This window comes from Sinocyclocheilus rhinocerous, unplaced genomic scaffold, assembly GCF_001515625.1.
Source record: "Sinocyclocheilus rhinocerous isolate Xijiao unplaced genomic scaffold, SAMN03320098_v1.1 scaffold580, whole genome shotgun sequence".
Taxonomy (NCBI): domain Eukaryota; kingdom Metazoa; phylum Chordata; class Actinopteri; order Cypriniformes; family Cyprinidae; genus Sinocyclocheilus; species Sinocyclocheilus rhinocerous.
In genome coordinates this window covers 1,694,780-1,702,207 of record NW_015670982.1, presented here as the reverse complement: position 1 = coordinate 1,702,207, position 7,428 = coordinate 1,694,780, and the positions used below count along the sequence as shown (strand labels likewise).

Here is a 7,428-nt window from a genome sequence, read left to right as displayed (position 1 = left end):
TCTTTCTGGCGAATTCTCTCGTTAGAAACAACAAACTGCAGATGTGTGTATGAATCTGTAAGTAAGATATTCATTTCACAGTGTAAACAGCTTCGGTGAATTTAATGGAAGTTTTTGAGAGTGCTTGAAATCTAGACTGTCAATAAAAATGTTCTTTGATGATGTAAATGTTCTTTGCTCTCTTTCTGTCCAATGAAAGTGTTATGAGTATAGCCTAACTTACAATGTTTTTATTCACATTAACTTTCAGTGTTAAATTCACATTAAAGAGGTCATATGATGCGATTTCAAGTTTTCCTTTCTCTTTGGAGTGTTACAAGCTCTTGGTGCATAAAGAAGATCTGTAAAGTTGCAAAGACTAAAGTCTCAAATCCAAAGAGGGTCAGCTGGCCAATCAGAGCAGACTGCGCTTGTCAAAGGAGGGGGCTTTGTAGAAAACGAAGGGCATAGAGGACCTACAATAATGTACAGTATTTGAAAAATAATGGTGTTTTTTGAACATTAAAGCATGTCAACATATTCTGTTACACCAAATACACAAAATAATGATCTTTAAAATAGCATCATATGACCCCTTTAAAAATAAAGTCAGTCGTATTAAAAATATGTTATGGCATGACAGACAAGTTTTTATGCATAGTTAATAGATTACATTATTAGGCTACTTGACCATTGCCCACTATAGATCAACTAACATAATCTATAAAGGTTGAGAATCGAGATATTTCATGATATAGTTAATGTGTTTGGGAATGTTTCGATTAAAAAGGAAAAAAAAAAAAAAAACATAGGCTAAGTCTATTGTGGCTGCTGTGTGTCACATGACGAAATTATGGATTATTGTGTTTATATCAGCTGTTTGGACTCATTCCAACAGCACCCATTCACTGCAGAGGATCCATTGGTGAGCAAGTGATGTAATGCTAAACTTCTCCAAATCTGTTATGATTTAGAAACAAACTCATCTTGATGGCCTAAGGGTGAGTAAATCAATTTTTCATGTTGGGGTGAACTATTCCTTTAACAGTGTTACATTCTCACAAACAGGTTCCACACCCTCACCATTCTGGCCGTGTCTTACGATGTCCATCAGTAAAGTGCCCTTTTGCTGTGCTGTGTCCATACTGCCCTTAAACTGCTCATAATTCATTTCAGCCACCCTGCATCCACCCAGCGCCACGATCTCATCACCCATCAGCAGACCACACGACTCTGCTGGGCTGCCTGTGTGAAGCAGGTCAAAAATGTGCCTTTAAGCCAAACAGAGAGTTTGAATTCAACTTGAATTGTTACATATAGAGCATTGTACAGTTTCATAGTACATATTTTACAGTATATTTATGGTCCTGGTAGTTATTTCAGTCACTTTTTTTGTTTTTATATTTAACATACAACTTTTTTTTCTTCAATTTAAATTTCCATATATTATATTATATACTGTCTGTGCATTTCTAATATTATTATTCTCATACAGCTCACCATATTCCTTTATGCCCTCACCTGTTCCCCAGTATTTGTTCATCGGGTCAACTATGTATGCCCGCAACCTATTTAACTAGTTAAACAAATTGCCCCTTTGGTATTAATAAAGTCAACAAGCTTTCATACCAATAGGCCGATAACCTAATTGAACAATTAGTTTTAGAACAGAATTAGGGCTGCCAGTTAGGGTGTTACTGTTTGTAATAATTTACAGCATTACTATTTTTTTCTAAATGTATTTTACATTAACAAATAATTACATTTACTTAAAATGTAATATCACAGCACATGCAAGTCCATTTCATTAATTCATATGGATTCAATGATTTTTGTGCAAGATAGACAAGAGCAATGTTGCAGAAATCTACCTCTGCCTGCTGTCTTGAATGTATTCATTTATGGTGCGCATACATTTACCACATTTCATTACTGAGACCAGCATTTGTGCATGTAGGTTTTATTTCTGTAAAAAACGATTATCAATTCGTTAATCATAATATATTACCAGACTGACAGCCCTAAATGGAACAGAAAACAACAGAACAGGTTCATACATCATTGATGAGGCTCTACATGTAGGTTAGTGTGTTTACTAGAATGCTGGGGAAGGAGATCAACCTGAACCTTCTACACCTCAGCCTGTCCCATAACCCACAGGATACGCCATAGGATACGGCTGATTAAAAGGATCCCAAGAGTCAGAACCAAACGCTCGCAGTCTCTTCTATGCAATGATACAGATGAAAACTAATATGTGACCCTGGACGACAAAACCAGTCTTAAGTCGCTGGGGTATATTTGTAGCAATAGCCAAAAATACATTGTATGGGTCAAAATTATTGATTTTTCTTTTATGCCAACAATTATTAGGACATTGAGTAAAGATCATGTTCCATAAAGATATTTTGTAAATTTCCTACTGTAAATATATCAAAACTTAATTTTTGATTAGTAATATGCATTGCTAAGAACTTCATCTGGACAACTTTAAAGGCGATTTTCTCAATATTTAGCTTTTTTTGCACCCTCAGATTCCAGATTTCAAATAGTTGCATCTCGGCCAAATATTGTCCTATCCTAACAAACCACACATCAATGGAAAGTTTATTTATTCAGCTTTGAGATGGTGATTGAAATTGACCCTTATGACTGGTTTTGTGGTCCAGGGTCTCATATACCAGAGATGTGCTTTAAGTTATAGTTACTGCATGCATGGCTGCCCTGACCTGCTTTTATAAGTGCACCGGTCACAGATGAATGCTCAAGCTCCTCTCATTCAGGAAGATATATCCTAAGCTCAGGACCAGACTCCCCACAAGACTTCTTCAGTTTAACCAATCAGACTAATGCACAGTAAGAAACACCTTCACTGTTCTCTATAAATCATTCATCTCAATCTCACTCCAGAATCCTGAGAATGACTCCGTGTGGGTGAACAGAAGCATATCTGGCGATACATGCACAAAAACACTCCTTAAAGCGTTCTTAAAAATTAAAGAAACTGAAAATAACTTTCAAGGACACAGTGTGATACACAATAAACATCCACAAACTCGACAAGTACATAAAGAGCACCATTCATCATGATTTCCCAAAGCAGCATATTATGAAAACTTTTAGGATATTAAGCTTTTTTTTTTTTTTACTCGAGTTCCTAAATACACTGTTCTTGTCTACTGTACACACCTCCATTCATCCATAAACACACACCACACCACCAAGTTGCACCAATGCACCCTATTTCCCTAAATGGAGATTCTGTATGGTAGAAACATCCATATATTGCACATCTATTTAGGTATGTTAAGGATATCCTGGATGTCACAATTTGATTTAATTGATTCAGATTGTCAAGCAACCTACCTTAATGTCCCTGATTTCGGCGACAACAGGAGATGTTGTTTGCATATTAGAGGCAGCCATTGTCACTTTAGTGACAAAACAGTTAATGGGAGGTGCTGATGACATTCTATCTCTTCTCTCTTCTTCTTCCTTCTTAGGGTTGATTGGATGAGTGCTTGAACGAGAGTGGACCGTGTGAACAGAGGCTATGACCTTTCCTTGACCGCTGAGGAAAGAGGGGATGATTGAATTATCTCCGTTTCCACTGATCAGGCTTTTATGAGAGTCATCCATCTGTAGAAACCAAAAGATAAAAGCAAATACATAAAAGTGGTTACTTCCTTCTGCAATCACTTCAGCAATGGCAGTGCCAAATTCTACTTGATATTAAGACTCAGACTGCTGGTTTAGACATATGTTGTCTCCTTGTGAAAAGAAGAGCATTATAAAACAATTACCAATTTAGAATACCAATTTAGGAATGTGTATTAAAGAGCACTGAGAAAATGGATTATGCCTCAATGGAACATGACCACATTATTTTAATTTATTATTATTATTTATTTTTATGTTTTTCATTTCATTTTATTTTATCCCTTTCCTGGTCTTCATATATGCACTGGCTAAAGCAAAAACACAAATAACCTGCTTCACCTCTGAAACTACCTTCAGGTGTCATTTCTTTTGGACATTAATCGTCAATTCAAATTGATAAAGGCACATGCTTATTAAAAAAAACAACAACAACAACAACATACAATACAGTTACTGACACAGAATACATAATTGCTTTTGTTCGAGACAAAGTGACCAAACACCAAGTGTGACCATGCATGGTTGAGAAGCTCGTCATGGAAAAGAGCACACACACATACACGCACAACAAAGTCACAGCTTGGGTTTCATTAAGCACCCGGAGTGCAGTAGTAGTGGCTTTATCCGTTATTCATAAGCCAGCCGCTAGATGTTCAGATGATGAGGAGTAACACTAAACTTCACACACAGAACACCACACCAAGTATCACTCTCTTCCTAAAAAAAACAACAACAACAACAACATACAATACAGTTACTGACACAGAATACATAATTGCTTTTGTTCGAGACAAAGTGACCAAACACCAAGTGTGACCATGCATGGTTGAGAAGCTCGTCATGGAAAAGAGCACACACACAACAAAGTCACAGCTTGGGTTTCATTAAGCACCCGGAGTGCAGTAGTAGTGGCTTTATCCATTATTCATAAGCCAGCCGCTAGATGTTCAGATGATGAGGAGTAACACTAAACTTCACACACAGAACACCACACCAAGTATCACTCTCTTCCTCATCCCTCACTCCTTTATCAAGTGTGTTTAATAACTATTTAGAAACAAACAATTAGTGTAGGTCAGCACTCAGGTCTGAAAGAATACTGTAAGAGCCACTGAAAATAAATGTTGTTGGGCAATATGTTTAAAATTGACATTATATATTCAATAATTTGAAGCAATTTGAACCAGTACGTTTCAGTCAAAATAAGTCAAATAGCTATAATGGCTGTTTGGGTGACAATGTCTTCTAATTGAAAATAAAACCACCCATTTAAGCCATTTCGAAGCAAATATATAAATATTAAGAAAAAAAAATTATGCATACTTTCCAGGTATCACTGCGCGCTTTCACTTTAGTTCTCTGGTCTAGAGGCATGCTGTCTCAACAATAACCAATAAGACCTCAAGGTACCATGCAAAATGGCGGCATAACCAATCAGAAAAAAGAAAATAACACTTTTTAAAACGTGTGACTGATTTCATATTGATCATTGCGGTCACTTTCAAGTACTCCGGTACTTTTGCCCATCCTTATATAAACTGAGCCTTTATATAAGTCCAAGGTCAAACCTTTTAAGCAGAGGTCACCAAACTCGGTCCTGGAGGGCCGGTGTCCTGCAGAGTTTAGCTCTAACCCTAAATCAAACACACCTGAAGCAGCTAATCAATGTCTTACTAGGTATACTTGAAACTTCCAGTACATGTGTGTTGAGGCTAGCTGAAGTTGGAGCTAAATTCTGCAGGACACCGGCCCTCCAGGACCGAGTTTGGTGATCCCTACTTTTAGGTATGGAATAAGCAGTTTTATTATAAGATCATGGTCCTGGTGGAGTGGAATATTCAGAGTACAAAGAAAAAGAAAACTACACTCTATAAAGACAGAAACAAAAGAGAACATCACAGAGAAAGTATTGTAGTTGCTGCATTATGAATCAGACAATGAGATACTAAATACCATGTGAAATAGACCGATATAGCAAAAATACCATTAATCAGAATCAAAAGCCTCCACTGTGAGATTTTTTTTTTCCTGGATGAAAGAACATGATCTATATTGTGTAAGACTAATAATGGCCACTTACGGAATATGCTCTGGGCAGTGAGGACACTTTGGAGGGTTTGGTTCCAAATGGACGTGGTGTGACACCCGTGGAGAGGCGTGAGGAACCTTCTGAACTTCTGAAACCTCTGGGTAGAGTGGCAGATATGCGTGCCCCCCCTGCATAAAAGTTCTCCAGGAGGATTGTGCGGTGGCTGAAGTCTGGACCCTGCTGCTCATAGGGTTCTGGATCCCCGGTAGCCAGGCTGTTCAGTGAACTCGGTTCAGAGACAACAGCTGCTGGAGGGGTGAAGAATTCACCAGCTGAGTCAGTCGTCTCTGCACCAGTGCCTTTGGTCAGAGCAGAAGATGTCCCGTTTGTGAGGGGTGAAGCCAAGGTGGTGGACCACCCAGTACTGCTGACACTGGAGCCCGCATCACTCATGGGTCCAGGCATGTTGGAGCTGGAAGAGAGTGAAATGGAAACTGGACTGAATGCCTGATCTGATCCCAGGGCAGGAGTTTAAAGATGGGGCAGGACTCTACTGGAAAGCACATGGCTATTAGTGGTCACCTGTGCACTAAAGGGTGGGAAGAGAAGTAGGGGGTGGAGAGGGCTTAGAGGACAGGTGTAACTATCAAATGTCTCTATTATCCACAAGTGAACACCAAGTGGTAACACTTTAGAGTAACATTCAATTTGTTATCATCAGTTAATGTATTAGGTATTATGAACTACATTTTTTGAGTATTTATTAATCTTAGGTGGATGTTGATTTATAAATATAGCCTACTTTTCTTCATTGTTAAAGGTGCATTCAGTAGTATGGTACACATTAAGAAATAAACAGTGTTTTTGTGAAGAGTCATATGCATGCTTTACACTTACGGAGATGAAGACTGTACTAATAGTTTTCTGTAAAAAGTGTCTTAATTATATAGATATGCTAGAACTGTAGTGTAGTTCCTTGCTGTGAAAAGCGAAAATTAGACAACGGAACATACTTATTGTTGTTTACCAACTGAGACAAGGGTAGAATCCATCCCTGTATGGAAAAGGTCTGACGCAAGAAGAAAGAAATACCAATAAAGTTAAAAAGAGGAAAGATTTGATTGAGAAAATCCTGAGTAGTGCTTAAGGTTTTTTTTTTTTTCTTGGACTGGAAAAGTAATTAATTATTGCATAGACTGCTCTCTAAAACCCATTAGTATCAGTGCAATTTCCAAAAAACGAGCATGCTGATCCATGTCAGTAGATGACAATGCAGCATCTAACACCACTGTGGTATTGGCACTTAAAGTAGACAGAGAACAGCAATGCTTGACAGATTTTTCCAGATTTCTGTGTTTTCACTATTATACTGTAGGGGGCACTATTACACATCTTCTGAAAGAGTACTAAACCTCTGGATCAAAACACAGTGAAGAAGCAGCAGAAAAATCTATCGCGTATGTAAGCAGGTGATCATCAAACATTAAACAGCATATTATTCAAAACTGCCTTTAAAGTTATCGAATAAAATGTCGACCCAGGAAGTGGTACAGGACTGTGCAAGCTTAAGCCCCGTTCACACTAGCAGCGACTTTTGTTCTCAATACTCACATGAGCTCTGCCGTCTTCTTTCCTATTGGCTGTCGCTCCCGAAAGTTGCTCTTCATTTGCTTAAAGTTGAAGGATTCTGAGCTTTGTCATACGTACAGTGGTGTGAAAAAGTGTTGGCCCCCTTCCTGATTTCTTATTTTTTGCATGTT

General features: G+C 38.0%; 1 pseudogene; it reads right to left on the bottom strand.

Annotated features, from left to right (window-relative positions):
• The window catches only part of LOC107734548 (LIM domain only protein 7-like), a 47,175-nt pseudogene that overhangs the window by 22,411 nt on the left and 17,336 nt on the right, over positions 1-7,428 (bottom strand).